This window comes from Lactuca virosa, chromosome 4 (assembly GCF_052849685.1).
Source record: "Lactuca virosa cultivar CGN04683 chromosome 4, Lactuca_virosa_CGN04683_v6, whole genome shotgun sequence".
Classification (NCBI taxonomy): Eukaryota; Viridiplantae; Streptophyta; class Magnoliopsida; order Asterales; family Asteraceae; genus Lactuca; species Lactuca virosa.
The window spans coordinates 222,079,516-222,097,525 of record NC_136429.1 but is presented as its reverse complement, the minus strand read 5'-3'; positions in this window follow the sequence as shown (position 1 = coordinate 222,097,525).

Below are 18,010 nucleotides of genomic sequence, written 5' to 3'. Positions count from 1 at the left end.
CCGTCAATTCATTTTGGAAATGGATGTTGGGTTTCACCAAGATCATGGTAGCAATGACCAAGAAATCATAAATACAGATGTTGTTGTAACATCAACCCCAGTTGGTATTTACCAGGAATCTCAAAGTTACAATTTATATGAAATGAAAGATGGAGAATAATAGATTTCAAAAACAATGGTTAGGGGTTTCACGAAAATCATGTTGACAATGATTTTACGATCATAAACACAAAATATGTGTAGCCCATATACCGAAGTTGGTTATACCTGGTAGTCAAGGGTCTACATGAAGTCGAAATAGTTATAGTAGAAAGAAAGTATGGTAAGTGACCGCCAATCCATCGTGAGATACACGAACATATTAATGTTCAACATAAAAAAAATTTGGATCTTTCAAAATATAAAGAAAATAAATTCTTTTTGTATTTTTGAAAAGAATAATAAAATATTTTTGGATTTTTGAGTTTTTGAACAGAAAACTAAGAAATGCAAATATGAAAAGATAAGAAAAATGCTTAGTGCAACAGCCTGCAAAAAATCACACTTTCTCGCAACTAAGTATGTTTTTCGCAAGAAAATCCGAAAGGTTGCGAAGCTCGCAACACATCGGAGGTAAACAGTAACCATTTCGTTATTTGAAGAATTCGACTTTGGAGTTGATTTTGTTTCAATCATCCAAAGTCCTTGTAAAATTGTGTTAAATGGAATTTTTGGTAACGCTTTCGTGAATATGTCAGCCAATTGATCTGTTGATCGTACAAAATACACTTCAACATTCCCGTGTTCAACATGGTCTTTGATAAAATGATATCTTAAAGCAATGTGCTTCGTCTTTGAATGTTGAATAGGATTATGACAAATTCATATAGCACTTTCTAAATCGCAGTACAAAGGAATACTTTTCATACTTATGTCATAGTCTCGTAGTTGATTTTGAATCGAAATTATATGAGAAGTACACGAAGCAGCAACAATGTATTCAGTTTCAGCAGTTGATAACAAAACACAAATTTGTTTCCGTGATTGTAAGCTTGCAAGCTTTCCATCTAAAAATTCACATCCACCCAATGTACTTTTGTGATCAAGACCACGAGATCAGCATCTGAATATGCCTGTACAAAGAACCCAGAGTTATACAGATACCACAACCCAAGAGAAGTAGTCTTACGAAGATATCTGAAAATATTCTTCAATGCCATCATATGTTGTTCTCATGGATTAGCTTGAAATGTCGCACAATAGCAAACTGCAAACACGATGTTAGGACGACTTGATGTTAGATATAATAAAGAACCAATCATATTTCTGTATAATGTAAGATTTGCTGCAGGTTTATCAAGAGAAGGAGTGAGCTTTGTCCCAAATGTCATCGGAACTTTAAACCATTGAATCACCATTCATGCCAAACTTAGCAAGTAAAGTTTTGGTAAAAGCTTCTTGATTGATGAATATGCCCTCCGAACTCTGTCTAATATTTAGTCCAAAGAAAAAGTTAACTCGACCCTTAGAACTCATTTCAAATTTAGTATCGATCATGTTATGAAATTTAGCAGTCAGATTAGGATTTGTTGAACCGAAAAATGATGTCATCAACATAAATTTGAACATCATCAAATGATCACCTTATTTCTTATGAAAGAAGTTAGGATCAACTGAACCTTGTTTAAATTTTGATTGTTTTAGGAATCAAATTAGAGTTTCATACCATGCATGAAGAGCTTGCTTCGGACTATACACCGCTTTATCTAGCACATAACAATGATCATGAAATTTCTCATTTACAAAACCTGGAGGTTGCTCGACATAGACAGTTTCTTCAAGTTCTCCGTTGAGAAATGTGCACTTCACGTCCATCTGAAATACTTCAAAATTTTTGTGAGCAACATAAGATAAAAAGATGCAAACTGACTTCAGACTTGCTACGGGAGCAAATATTTCTTGTAATCTATTCCTTCTTCTTGACAATATCCTTTGACTACAAGTCGGCTTTGTTCCAAACTAAATTTCCTTATTTATCCAAATTGTTCTTAAAAACCCATTTCAAACCAACAACCGATGCATAGATTTGATCCAATTTGCATGATCAAGAGCTATTTTAACAGTTTTAGGTTTGATTTTTTGATATTAAGGAATTAAACATGCAAAATTCTTGATTAGCATTTAAGGATGCTTGTTTCTCTTTTTGTTGTGAACGAGTCAAAACACCCGAAAAAGTATCTCCAATGACTTGAGTTCGTGAATGAGCTCTTGTCCATTTCGTCAAAGGTGGATAGTTTAAATCATAATAAGGATTTAACTCAGCATTGACTTCTTCAACTTCTGATTGAGTATCAACTTCATTTTCTGAAGTTTCTCCTCATCGATAGGTTGGAATTGAACTCTCCCCCTGGAAATTTGGATTTGAACTCCCTCCTACACAAAATAATTAATATTTCTTTCAGTTGACTATGCAACATTTTCTATTATTGGAGATGAAGAAGAAGTAGAAGGAGAATCAAAATATTCTTCACTCTCCCCCTCGACAGAATGAGTTGTAGAAACAACATTTTATTCATAAGTTTCAACATTTTGTAACACTTCATCAACTAATTTTAACAATTAATCACCATGATTGTCATTTGCTTTGGTTTTAGAAGATATTGCCTTTTCAAGTTCACCAAACAAATTTAAAAATTCATCAGAAAGATCCGTGATAGGAGTTGTTTGCATGCATGATTTCAGAAACATTTCTCCTATAGGGACAACTTCTTTCTGAATTGATTTCACATATTTGTCTTCAAATGTAACATACTAAGTTTATTCTATTTTCTTTGACTTCTTGTTCAAAACATGATATGCTATTGAGTTAAGAGAATATCCCAAAACTATTGCTTCATCAACTTTTGTGTCAAACTTGTTACGATGTTCTTTGGAGTTAAAAGATCTGGAACCAAAAATATGAAAGAATTTCACGTTAGGTTTATGATTATTTAAAATTTCTTAAGGTTTAATAAAAAAGTGTTTATTGATATAAGAATGATTTTTTGTAAAATAGCCAGTTGCGATTGGATTAACCCAAAAGTATAATGGCAATTTGGCGAATGACAACATGGCTCTCACAGCTTCACACAAAGAACGATTTTGTCTTTCAACAAGACCATTTTGTTGTGGAGTATGTGGAGATGAAACGCTATCACTAATCCCTTTGTTTGTTAAGAACTCATCAAAAACATGATTCTTAAACTTCGTTCCATTATTACTTCGTATCTTCTGAACAAGCTTTCGCAATTGAAGTTCAATTTGCTTGATAAAATCAATCATCTTCGAGGTTGTTTCGGATTTCTGTTTAAGAAAGAATACACAAGTGAAACGATAAAAATCATCAACAATAACTAAAATATATTTGTTACCGCCAATGCTTTCAATTGATGATGGACCACAAAGATCTATATGTATTAATTCTAGTGGTTCAATTATCTTGGTATTCATGACCAAAGAATGACTTTTCCTGTTTTGCTTTCCCAGTTCGCAATCAGCACACAAATTCTCTTTATCATATTTTAGAAGAGGAAGACCTTTGATAAGATCATCGAGAACAAGTTTGTTAATGAATTTGAAGTTGAGATGCGAAAGTCTCCTATGCCACAACCAACTATCATCTGATGATGCTTTCGCAAGCAGACATACAGCAGGTTTTCCTTGAATAGGATTCAAGTTGAGTACATTTCGCCTTTTCTTTTTGACTTCAAAATCGTTTTCTCTAATTCTTTGTGTATGATTTCTGATCCTTCTTCATCAAGAGACACTTTAAGACCAGTACATACAACAAGTTGAGAAACACTAATTAGATTATGATGTAAGCCTTCTACATATGTTGCCTTATGAATTGTGAATTCGTCATTTGTTATCGTTCCATATCCTTTGATTTCTCCAATTGCATTATTTCCATATTTCACTCTTCCACCATCTTTTAAAATATGAAATTCTCTCAGTTGTGATTTCCTTCCAATCATATGACGAGAACATCGACTATCAATATACTATTCTAACTCATACTTCTCGTCATGTATCACCTACAAAATTAAGCATATTTAGGAACCCAAGCCATCTTGGGCCCTGATGAGAACTTTGATTTAGAAGATGAAAAAGGAAAAATCTTTGTTTTATGAATCCAAAATGATATTCTGATCAAATTATCATTCACCCCTTTCTCTATTTTGAAAACTTGAGTTTTTGCATCACAAAGATTTATTTCAACAAAAGAAGTTTTTCGATTAGAATTTGCTTTTATTTGTTGTGCCATCTTTTCCAAAAAAAAAATCATCTTCTTCCTTTAATTTTGCTTTATATGCTATGATATTAGCATCGTGTTCTTTTAGATCTTTATTTGGAATATACTTTGTTTTTGTTTATGACTTGGATTTACTTTTTGAAAGAATATGTGGATTAGTATTTTGATTAGAAGCTCTTTTCGCACCAACAAACTTTTGATTCTTATTATTAGAACAAGAAACATTATTATCAATTTCCTTTTTTCTTCCAAAACTGTTTCCTTTTAATCAAATTCTTTTTATATCTAGCATTCATTGCTCTTCCTTTTCTTTTATTTTTTCAACAAAATTTTGATATGTCACATGTTTTTTCCTTTTGGAATTGCTTTTCACCACATTTTCCTTTTGAATATTGATTGGAACATCTTCCGTCCAACTTCATTTTGTGAAAATTTCACATTATGCAGTGGTTCTGAAACATATTTCCCTTTGGTTTTCCACGAAGTCAATTCGGATAAATCTTCCATTTGATCATCATTGTCAATTGGTGCTGACCAAAAGAATTATTCACAACCTTTCGCATTATCAAGGTTGACCATTGACGTTAATTTCGAAGTTTCATTTTTGCAAGTCCCTTTTTCACAAAAACTTGATTTGGAGTTTTCTGAATTTTTCGAAAAACTGTAGCTTGAACATTTAAATGTTTCATACCATCATTTTGAACAAACTGTTCACACTCAATTGAATCTTCAAAAATCAAATTACTTTTTGGTTGTTCAATATTTGTCACAAAAGAAGAATAATCAACTTCATCTTCAACTAATATTTCACTCATTTTGCTTTCATCAAATTCACACATATTCTCAGAATTGAGATTTTGTTCTGAATTTAATTTCTTGCATAACAAGTTATATTTCTCAATTGTATTAATTTTGATTTGTTGTTTATCCTTTTTTGTTAAAATATCATTTAGCATCTTTTTGTTCACTTTGGACTTAATTTATTCTTCAATTTTATCAAGTCCAACCTTGTAAGAATCACAAACAGATTCATTTAATGATACCATGGATTTGCATCTATAACATTCAACATCAATTTCATCTTCTTTTAATTCTAAGAAAGGCAAAATCATTTTGTTCAAGCATTTTCCTATCTCGCAATCAAGATGTAGTTGTTAATGTTAGTATAAAGTCGTTTCGCAATAAGACAAAAAATATTTCTTTATTTTAACACAACCCTATTGTCTTTCTTAAGCTTTATTACATCATATTTAGACCTATCTAGATCTAAATCCAATGCCTCTATTCGTAAACGTCTTTCTTCATTCTTAAATTGGTCCTGCTAAGAATATCATCAAGATCAGAATTTCTTATGCGAGTTCTCCTTAGACTATCACTAAAATTATAAACAACATAACGCAAATCAGTTAATGCGGTATTAAAATGAGAAACAGGAATATCGAAAGATTTAAGAATAAAATGTACCTTATCAATTACCTTTTCGCATTCAAATGTGTGCTCTTTGACTATCTTTGTTGAGAATAATCGCCAGACACTGTTTCGTCATCTGTAAAATAACCTTGACTTTATTCACCATCAAATACCTGCCTCTCCTATTTTTCTTCTCAGTCTTCATCATGAGTTGGTCTACGAACTTCATCATCTTCTGAGTCAGTTGACCACACTTCCGCGTTTCCATCATCATTGTTGTCTTCAGTCACCACAAAAACTGGTTTGCTTGATTTCTTGCGAAGTTATTCAATTTTCTTCACATAATAGGATTCATCTTTGTCTTTCTCCTTTTTATCATTCTGTTTTCGCAACATGGATTCTTTTGTGAAATGATTCTTTCCATGACAATAATTGCAGTCAACAACTGAATCACCAAGTAACTTCTTCTCTTTCTTTTCATCATCCCTTTGAAAATTCTTGTAACTTTCACTTCTTGATTTTTTAGAGTTTGAACTTCCTTGCTTGTAATTGTTTCAAGCAGATTCCTTTTTGTTGTTATTTTTAAACGAGAGAAGTTCTTTTTGAATAATTTATTTGGATTAGTTACCATCAGAACTTTATATTCATTAGTAAGCTCCTCATCTTAAATATCAGATTTTGAATCTTCAAGCACAATCTTTTTCTTTTTTTTCTTTGAGCTTTCACTTTTCAAAACCAAGGCCAATGGACCAACACTCGTAACCAACTTTACTACCTTCATCACTTCATCTTCATGAGACTTCAGAATACCAACCGTTTGTGCAAGAGAGTAATTTTTTAATTATTCATGAGCTTTAACAGTTGAAACGATTGACTACCATTTCGATCTCAAACTGTTCATGAACCTGAACTTTTGTTCAATAACTTCTCTTTTTAAATTTTGTTTAAGCATACGACTTAAGAGATGATTAAATCGATTGACTGTTTGTTCAATAGTTTCATCGGACTTTTGCTCAAAAGATCCAAATTCAGACAAAAGTGACGTTTGCAGAGAATAAGTGAGATCAGCATCTCTAGAATATAATTCTTTCAATTTGTCCCGAATTTCTTTTGCAATCTGATATGAATTGTGTAAAACCCGATCTATACGTATCAATCGAAATAACTATAATTGGTCAGGAATCCCAATCAAGTGAATGCCACAAATCGTAAATATGAAATAAGAACACAGTGATGAATCTTCAATGCACACTATATTGATAATAGTCTAGTACATAAGATTCAAAATTACTCTCTTGGTTCTCTCTTTCTCTCTCAGTTCTCGAAAAACATCTCTTCTAGAATAGGCTGATAACAAACATTTTTTTACCTAATACCTAGTTACAAAGGCCCAGCCCCATAACCCAACCGAAATCACATGGTGATTTCGGTCCAAACACCACCGAGATCATAGAGATTTCGGTCCAAAACCGAGAACTATAAAAGCCTTGAAAAGCAAAGTATAAACCACAAATTTATGTCCTAAGAATCTCCCCCTTGTTTTATAGCTTTCTTTTCTTTTCAATCTTCCTTGATCTTGACTTTCAGCTCTTTCCTCAATCTCTTCACGACTTGACTACAAGATGTACATATGAATCTTCTACTTGAATAACTTCATCTTTAGTAGTTGAACTTCCCTCAAATTTGATTTTGAACGCACATTGGGTATAGATGCTTCTTGTAAATCAGCACTTTCAGCTTTGAGAAGCGTCAGAGATAATAACAGAGAGACTGATTCTTCTGGATCACTTCATCAAGTTCATAGATAGCAACAAATTGATTGAGGAGGCTTCAATGCAATTCGTCACATAACTTCAAAAACAGCTTGACCTTGCTTCTGGGGTTGAAATATGGTGTGTTGAAAAAAAACCTTCACTTCTTGTTCCTTTGAATGAAAATTCTTCTTCGATCATAGATGCGTCTTAAAAGTAACCATGACTAAAAAGTCCCTGTGGATCACAGAGTCACAAAGACCCTTCTCACCACAATTGTTCAAGGACCTAGCATTGGCTCAGATGGAGAATACTCGCAGTATCTGTGTGAACACGGAGGAACGCACTGCTATTTGTTGAGTATCAGAGAACTACTCGTGGATATTTTTGATGTTAGCCCCTGCATATTCTTGATCAAAGATCTCAATACAGTTTTTCAAGTTAACAAATTAACTTGGCCCTTGGCGAGACGTTCAATGGTTTCTGAATCTTAGCTGAGTGTACCATTCTAGTGCCAGTGAGAGTTAATTAGGAATAACTCACAAAACCATCCTGTGACAAAAAATATCCAAAGACATATTTCCACAGTTTAGCATGACACGAGGTCAAGGCCCTTTGGCGGGACGTTCAGCGATAATCTTGCCTTGCGAGGTGCATCGCCCTAGTACCAATAACCGTTAATTCCTTTCCTACGAAGAATGTATCCGAAAATACATTTGAGTCTCCGCAGTTTCGCACGACATAGAGATTGTCAAGACCCTGGGCGGGATGTTCAGCGATATCTATTTCCCGGTTAGGTGAATCGCCCTGGTGCCATGACAGTTCTTAGGTAAAGATAAATAACAAGACCAATTTGACAATCTGTACAGTTTCAGACTTCCAATTCCTTAAACACGACAGTTCGTAGAAAGACATTGCCTAACTGACAGTTTGTAAAGTTTCATGCCTTCAATTCCGTGAATATGACAGTTCTTAGAGAGAAACTGCCTAACTGACAATTTGTACGGTTTCATGCCTTCAATTCCTTGTGAAAGTAGTGTGAAGTGTAAGTATCGTCAATTCCCTTCCAAGTTTCTTATTCTTGCTCAGAAAATTCTGATACAGTCTCCTTGAGTCTCTTATTCTTTTGAATTCGAATTTTAAGAAAAATGATATTTTTGAGATAAAAAATAAAATAAACTTAGCACACAATAATTAAAACTAAGAAATAAAATTAAAAAACGCTCAAAAACAATATTTTTGGATTTTTAATTTTCTGAAAAGGAAATAAAAACAGAAATAAAATAGACATATTTTATGGATTTTATTAATGTTATGATTTTTATTTGGTTTTAATTCTCCCCCTTTAATTTGTGCATAGATGAAAAATATGAACAAATCTAACAAAAACAAAAATAAAATAAAATAAAATAAACACATTGTAATAACTAAATTTAAAACTTTTGGGATCAAAAGTTGTCAAACAGTTTAATATCGTTTATCAGCACACACCTGCATGAATAGCTCTGGTCAATCACCAATATTGTGGTCCACTTAAACACAAATGATATTTGTAGGTTGGACAGATTATTAGTGACAAAACATTGCGATTATATTCCTAAATAGACCATTTTGCTGACGACGACCAAGGATATTGCTGTCCACTTAAATTCAGCAGCGAGATCTACAGTCAACCTTTAGTCATAAACCAAATCAATATTAAGCACACTAGAACGTGTTCCCCACTTCACGACATACCCTCGCAATCAAGGAATTCCAAAGAGCTCTTTACTTTAGGTGAGTGTTCAATTATTTGAGAGAGAAGATGGATATAGAGATGCATATGTTGTATCCCAGGTCAGATCTCTTCCAATCACGCAGAGGGACAATATATGACTAACATAGATGGAGGGATAGAGAGATAGAAATGGTGCATATGTTGTGTCCCAGGTCGGATCTCTTCCAATCACACAGAAGGGACAACATATGACTGACATAGATAGATAGAGAGATGCATAGAAATAGAGATACATATGTTGCATCCCAGGTTGGATCTCTTCCAATCACGCAAAGGGGGCAACATATGATTGACATAGAGGATAAGAAAGAAAAACAATTTCACACATACCTACTTTATCAGAACCCCCCAGTCATCCTATCAGCACCAGAATTAAGGACATAAGTCCGTACTGTTGGGTTTTGAGCATTCTAACACTCATGTGGTGTACATGCAACCCTAGAAACCTTGGATCTATGTTTTCTCTAAATACATGCAAATTTTATTTTCCAAGGTTTACTTCCTATCTAGCATGTTATGGGGAACTTGTAATATAAAACTCAAGTAGAATAACATACCTTTTAGTAGCTTGGATTCCTTGATGACTTTGTGAGCCTAGCACCCCAAATGTGATGCCTCAAATGCTTCACACAACACCACAATTCTTCGAATATCCTTGAGAGAAGTTCACTATACTCAAAAATCGGCTAGCCCTCTTACTTGCTTGTAGTAGTGCCGATTTTGCTTGTCTAGGGGTCTTTAGATAGTTGTGGCACAAGTAGGGTTACACCATGTAAACCCTAATTGTCATGGCTTTCCATATTCCATGATCGATGGGTTTGTAACCTCCATGGACTATCCATGGAGCACCTTATGGGTTTTAACCCAATCCATACAAACCATGGATCATTAGCCCACTATACAAGAATAGATTATTTACCCAATCAACCCCATATATTTAATTAGTCTCTTTTTGATCACTTAATTAATTCAAGATTAATTCTTTGATCAATACTAATTAAATAATATTATTAATATATTAGTACTTATAATATATTAATAAACCTTAAGTGTCCTTTATCTCATTTTGGTCTATCCAAGTATTGCAATGCCATGCAACCCAAATGGACCATGTCGGGTCGGGTCAAGTACATACCAAATATAGTTATGGACTTAGACACTATATCTAACAGTCTCCCACTTGGATAAGTCTAATAACTATAGTTGCAGATATGACTTCAGAATCCGACTAGCAATCATAGCTCTTTCAAAGTCTCTTGGAACTAAGATGATGATGATGATACGCCATTTAAGATAAGTGATCATATAATCCTCTTCTCTCAAGATATCAGCCGGACAAATACATGGAACGATGTCGTACTTATTGTCCAGCAGTTGTTTCTCGATCTCTGATCTGTTTGACATAGAACTAAATTGAACACATCAATTAGGTTCTGACCGGGCCCGGTACATAGGTCAAAACAAAATCATCGACGGGCCCAGATATCGCTTCTAATCCTAGAAGGAACGGATAAACTTCGACTCATATGCTTGTACTGACTACTTATTGAATTATGCACAAAAGCACATTTTATAACATCGAGTTACCAATGCGTTTTTGTACAATCAATGTATAACCAACTCATAGTCAACAACTCATATCTCTAGGCTTGAAGATTTATATGATATTATCGTCTCACGATCACTCGAGATAAATTCCATGAAGTGATACAAGTGAGCGTGGGTTGAGTCCAATACTCAGAACTTATGAGCACTCATGAATGTTGCAGCAACCATTGCTATGTCTAATACACCTTAGACAATCTACAAACCCAATTCATGACAGTCTTAATTCAATACCTACTTCCAAAGTATGACTGACTGTGGAGAGTTTGAATAATATAATTATCCTGGAAGTCAAAACATGCAAAATTGAAACAATAGTAAACGATTAACATAATATAGTAACACTTTACTCATAAATAAATAACAACTTTTATTTAATCATCAAATGTAAATTATATTTTACAAGTTTCAAAACTATCTAATTATTAAAACTAATATCATCCTTCAGCCCAATGCGCCTCGCATGTTGTAAATGCTTAACCCTACTCAGTCCCTTCGTGAGGGGATCTGTTGGGTTCTCATCTGATGATACCCTCTTAGCCATGAGGAGTCCTTCTTCTATTCGATCTCTAATGAAATGGTATTTTCTGTCAATGTGTCTGGATCTCCCGTGATCCCTTAGCTCCTTAGCTAAGGCAACCGCACTTTCGTTGTCACAGAAAATTTCCATTGGCTCTTTTATAGCTGGTACAACTCCAAGGTCCCCAATGAAGTTCTTTAGCCATATCGCCTCCTTTGCTACCTCGTTTGTTGCTATATACTCTGATTCGCAAGTTGAATCAGCTACCGTCTCCTGCTTGGAACTTTTCCAAGTAATTGCTCCTCCGTTTAGGATAAAGACCCAGCCTGACTGTGAGCGGAAATTATCCCTATTAGTCTGAAAGCTAGCATCGTTATATCCTACCACTCTCAAGTCATCACTGCCACCAAGGGTAAGGACCCAGTCCTTAGTCCTTCGCAGATAGTTGAGAATGTTCTTTACCGCAGTCCAAAGAGCCTTGTCAGGGTTCCCTTGATATCTACTGACCATGCTCAAAGCAAAGACCACATTAGGGCGAGTACAAGTCATAACATACATGATTGAGCCCACAACGGAAGCATATGGTACATGACTCATCTCAGCTATCTCAGCCTCTGTACTCGGACTCTGAGTCTTACTCAGTTTGGCGTTACTCTGGATCGGTAATTCCCCTTTCTTGGATTCCTGCATAGTGAACCTCTTCAGTACCTTATCCAAGTAAGTACTCTGACTAAGTCCAATTAGTCTCTTACTTTTGTCTCTCAATATCCTTATCCCTAGGATATAGGCAGCTTCCCCAAGGTCCTTCATAGCGAAACACTTCCCAAGCCAGGACTTAACCTCCTCCAAGGTTGGGATATCATTTCCTATGAGTAGTATGTCATCCACATACAACACCAAAAAGCTAACTATACTCCCACTAGCCCTAACATATACACAGGACTCATCCTCACTCCTCGAAAAGCCAAACTCTTTGACTTTCTCATCGAAGCAAAGATTCCATCTGCGAGGTGCTTGTTTCAATCCATAGATGGATTTCTCAAGCTTACACACCTTATTAGGGTTCTCTGTACTGACAAAACCCTCTGGCTAACTCATGTAAACATCCTCAGCCAACTTTCCATTAAGGAAAGTGGTTTTGACATCCATTTGCCATATTTCATAGTCATGAAATGCAGCAATAGCTAACATAACCCTAATAGACTTAATCTTTGCTACTGGTGAAAAGGTCTCATCATAATCAACTCTCGGAGTTTGAGAATAGCCCTTTGCAACCAGTCGCACCTTATAAGTGTGTACATTACCATCCATGTCGGTCTTCTTCTTGAAGATCCATATGCACCCGACTGTCTTTCGACCTGGTACGTTGTCAACCAAGTTCCAAACTTGATTGTCATACATGGACTGTATCTTGCTGTTCATAGCCTCTTTTAATTTAGTAGCCTCAGGGCCTACCATGGCTTCGGTGTAGCTATTAGGTTCATCCATACTTACCAGTGTACTATCACTGATAAGTGTATCACCTTCTGCAGTAATATGGAAACCATAGTAATGCTTAGGTGCATTCCTAACTCTTGTGGAATGCCTCAAAGGTATGGGCTCGTCAGTCGGATCAACAGGAGTTTCGTCCTCAGGTTGATCACTACAGTTTGAGGTTCCTTCACCACTTGACTCTTGAATTTCTTCAAGGATAATTTTCCTTCCACTGTCTCCTTGGCTTATGTCACACCCCCGAAACCAGACGGCGGAAACGTCCGAGGGCTCGCGTGACTTAAATTGAATATCATCACAATGAATATACATGAATCATAACATAAACATCACCATGCATCAATACATTACAACTGATATTGTTCACATCCAGTACATTGTTTTAAATATTACACATCCATAACATAAATTGTTTGAGAGTTTTCAAAAAAAAACATAACATCCTAACATACTTGATATTACCCTTCAACTTACCTGTTACCTGAGAATGCAAGTTATTTTGAAAAACGTCAACATTTGAAATGTTGGTGAGTTCATAAGCAGGGTTGTGATAAAAATGATTTGTGTAGTTTATAAAACCCAAAAAATCCAATATTTTCTGAAAAGACAATTGTTTACCAAAGTGTGAAGATCCATAAGTTGATGCATGAATGATTTCAAAACGTGTATAAAAGGGAGTTTTGTGTTATAGTTATAGAAAAATACAAGCGAGTGGTATTGATTTCCTCGAAAAACCCGATGTTTTCCGATAACATAAAATATAATTGATTTTCAAATTGCTATACCGTCACAACGGCTGATTTTGATTACTCTTCCTTGATTTCTCGGATGGTATTGGATTAATTAATTATGTGAGTCGTTATAACCATGCATAATAATGACTATTTCGTCTGTCTTGGCAACCTAACGTACGTCGGGATTGATCTTAAGATTTTGTCACCCTAGACTGGCCGAGTCTAACTGTAGCGAACAGCTGAGGTGTGGGGGAGTCACCCCCGTATAGATCTATACACAAACTCTCGCTCTCCTTCCAGGAGACTTTGATTATAACTACAGACTACGAACGACCCTTAGAGGTGTCGCCCGTTATTACTCACTTAATCCAAACAACATTGATTACTATTGATTAACGACCTGAATTTGTTTACTTTGATTACACATAAGCCTAACAAACGAGGAGAAGAGGAATACAAAGTCCTGCTACTTTCGTGAGTTATTTTAGGCTGTTGGGTATACGAAGGACACGTTGGCCCATTTCGCATTTGATTTACTTGGACCTTACTAGCAATGCTAATGGGCCACTAAGGCCCAATAGCACTTAAAGCCATTGAGGGTCCCTAAAATATAAAATTGGGTCATAGAAGGCCCAATAACATTTATTATTATTATCCCTTGGGCCCAAAAATCATGTTAATGGATCACAAAGGCCCAACAAGCATGATTGTAACTTTTAAGCCCAAAGTTTCGAATGTTTACTTGTTTTAGGTATAGTATATTTGTTGGAAAGTTTGATTGCCGATTGTTATCTTCGTATCGACACGAGACCGGTCGATTGTTTATAACGATATTTGGATTTATACGTATATTCATCTTTCTATTTTTCATGAGTGGTAGTTTTTGGTATTTTTGACTCAAATATCTTAAAAATAAAATAATTCGTTCAAAATGTTGGTTTGACCTTTTCAGCCTTTCGTTAAATAAAAATAACAATTTTAGTCCTTTATACAAAAAAAAGACATTTTAAGCCCTTAAACCATTTTCTTGACACTTTTGACCCATAGACTTGTTCAAGTGATATTTTTAGCTCAAAACTTATTCTTTGGCAGTTTCAGCCCTTTCAGAAAAGTGTTTTTCGGTTAAAGCCCAAACTTTCTGCAACTTTTACAATTTTGGCCCAAAATCCAAAAACTTTACATTTTTTATCCTTTTTGGAAAAGAAAAGCATTTTAACCCCTGAATTGGTTTTGTTTACACTTTTTAGCTCCTGTTTTGTGAAATTTATCATTCAGCCCCTTTAAAATGTGGTTTTTCGCAATTTTGACTCATTGGGCCGAAAAGCCCAAAATTTGGCCCATTAAGCCATAAATTTCATTTCTAACCTTTAAAAGAGTATGATATTCATAAAAACACTTGTTTTTACTGTTTAGGCTCTTTTAGTCCTTGAGAAAACCGTGAATAGTAATTTTTCAACCCAACTTTTGTTTATTTGACAATTTAAGCCCAAAAATGGGTTTTATGTTGCAATATGTTTATCATAATCTTAGAGGGTAATATTCTTGACTTGTTTAGTGTAATATAACTTAGATCATGTTTGTTTCCCTTCCTATGCCATAGATTTCGTGATTTCTTCCCTTTTTGTTACATATTTACCACATAAACACATATAATCACACATACATGCATAAAATCATACATAACATACACATACACATAGATCTACACATTTTACTTATATTCTCCCCCATAAAAGTTATGCAAACCGAAAAGAGAGGGGTATGAACTCACCTTGAGTTTGTGGGTTCGGTTTTGAAGAAGAATGGAAGAAGTTTGATGCTATTCTCGGCCTAGCAAGCTTCTTGGAGGATCTTTGGCTTAGATGTGTTCTAAGAGGCAAGATCATGAATTTGAATGAATTAAAAGATGATTTTTGATGAGGTATAGAAGTTAAACTTTGGATTTAAGTAAGAACTTACCAAGATTTGTAACTAGAAGTGATTTTTGAATGAAAAACTCCTTGGAATACTTTTAATTCTCGAAAATTTGGATGAAAAGGAGAAGAGAGTTCTTATGTGTTTGAGAGAGATTTTTGAGAGTGTGTGTGTCTTTCTTTGGTGTTCTCGGCCGAAGAAGAAAAAAGAGGGGAGAAGAGAGAGAGAGTGAAAGGATGGTTGCTTGGAGATATGAGATGTTGCATGGAAGACCATAATATAATTGTGAGGTGGCATGTAAAAAGTCAACTCTTCCTCCCTATGTTTTGTGGTTGGGCCGAGAAAGGTAAAAGGAAGAAAAGAAGTTGGGCCTTTTTGTGCTTAATTCCATAATATGGCCCATTTAAATGATTTTCGGCCCAATTGGTCTTTGGAGATGGCTCACGGCCCAAAATAAATCAAGGAATGAGTTTTATGGCCCATTAGGGCTATTTAGATTTGTTATGGCCCAATAAGGCCCATTGAATATAACCTAGTTTATTTTAGGCTTATAAGGCCCAAAAAATTAAGTTTCATGCATATGGGTCCAATTAGGGCCCATTTAAGAGTTCTAAGTCCAAAATAGTCAAATTGGAAGCTTATTGGCCCATTAGGCCCATTAAGAAAATCCTAATCCAAAAATGAACTTAAATCGGGATTTTTAGGGTTTCCAATCTTTGTTGACTATTTGAATGCTTGTATAGGAATTTTGTTGTCATTGATTTAATCACAATACATGTTTTCAAGTTTTAACTACAATGTCACTCTTTGTTAAGTGTTTACAGCGTATCAGAATTCCTAGTTGTGACATCATCCCCCCGTTAGAGGGAATTTCGTCCCGAAATTCTTTTGAAAGCTAGATTTGAGAACGTGAGAATAGATGAGGGTACTTCTGCTTTATTTGGTCTTCACGTTCCCATGTGAATTCTGGTCCGCGTCTCGCGTTCCATCGGACTTTCACAATCGGAATGCGACTTTGCTTAGTACGCTTCACCTCCCTGTCTATGATTTCGACTGGTTCCTCGATGAACAGGAGATTCTCATTGATTTCAATCTCTTCAAGTGGAATGATGTGGGTCTCGTCGGATAAGCACTTCTTTAAATTGGAAACATGGAACACGGGGTGTACACTGCTGAGCTCAGCGGGTAGCTGCAGCCTATAAGCCACTGGACCTATTCGGGCAAGAATCTCAAAGGGTCTAATGTATCGAGGGTTTAGTTTTCCCCGTTTCCCAAAACGAATCACCCCTTTCCAGGGAGAGACCTTTAATAACACCCTATCCCCGACTCTAAATTCCAAGGGCTTTCGCCGCTTATCGGCGTAGCTCTTTTGTCTGTCTCGTGATGATTGTAGTCGGGCCCTGATCTGAATTATCTTCTCGGTCGTCTCGCGTATGATCTTTGGTCCCGTTAGTGCATTGTCTGATGTTTGTCCTTTTGCTAACTGAGTGTCTCCTACCTAAGCCCAACACAACGGTGATCTATATTTACGCCCGTACAATGCCTCGAAAGGAGCGACTTTGATGCTTGAGTGATAAATATTATTGTACGAGAATTCGATCAAAGGCAGTCGGCATCCTACGACTTTCCAAAGTCTATCACACATGCGCGAAGCATGTCTTCTAGCGTTTGAATGGTTCGCTCTCTTTGCCCGTCCGTTTGTGGGTGGTAGGCAGTGCTCATGTCAAGTTGTGTTCCCATAGCTTTCTGAAGCGATTGCCAAAAGCGTGAAGTAAACCTACTATCTCTATCTGAGATGATAGATATGGGCACTCCGTGGAGTCTCACGATTTCCTTGATATAGATCCTCGTCAAACGTTCCATCTTGTATGATTCTTTTATTGGCAGGAAATGAGCGGATTTTGTCAACCTACCAACTATTACCCATATGGTATCCATACCATCAGTCGTCTTGGGTAGTTTGGTCACAAAGTCCATAGTAATCCTTTCCCATTTCCACTCGGAAATTACTGGTTGCTGTAGTAATCCCGAGGGCTTCTGGTATTCCACCTTTACCTTAGCACATGTGAGGCATTTGCTAACGTAAGTGGCAATCTCTGCCTTCATGTTAGGCCACCAATAATGTTGCTTGACATCCAGGTACATTTTATCCGAACCCGGATGGATGGAGTATCGCGTCTTGTGGGCTTCATTCATGACTACTTCTCTGAATCCCCCAAGTTTAGGGACCCAAATGCGGTTCATGAAGTAATATGTTCCGTCCTCCTTCTCTTTGAAATTCTTTTCCATTCCGTGTAACGCTTCGCTCGTTCTGTCTTCTGCCTTCATGGCATCCGACTGGGCTGCTCTGATTTGCGAGGTCAGGTGGGATTGGATGGTTATGGAGAGAGTCTTCAAACGACGATTCGAGTAATCCTTCCGACTCAAGGTATCAGCTACTATGTTAGCTTTACCTGGGTGGTACTTGATTTCGCACTCGTAATCGTTCAGCAATTCAACCCATCTTCGTTGCCTCATGTTTAACTTCTTTTGATTTAA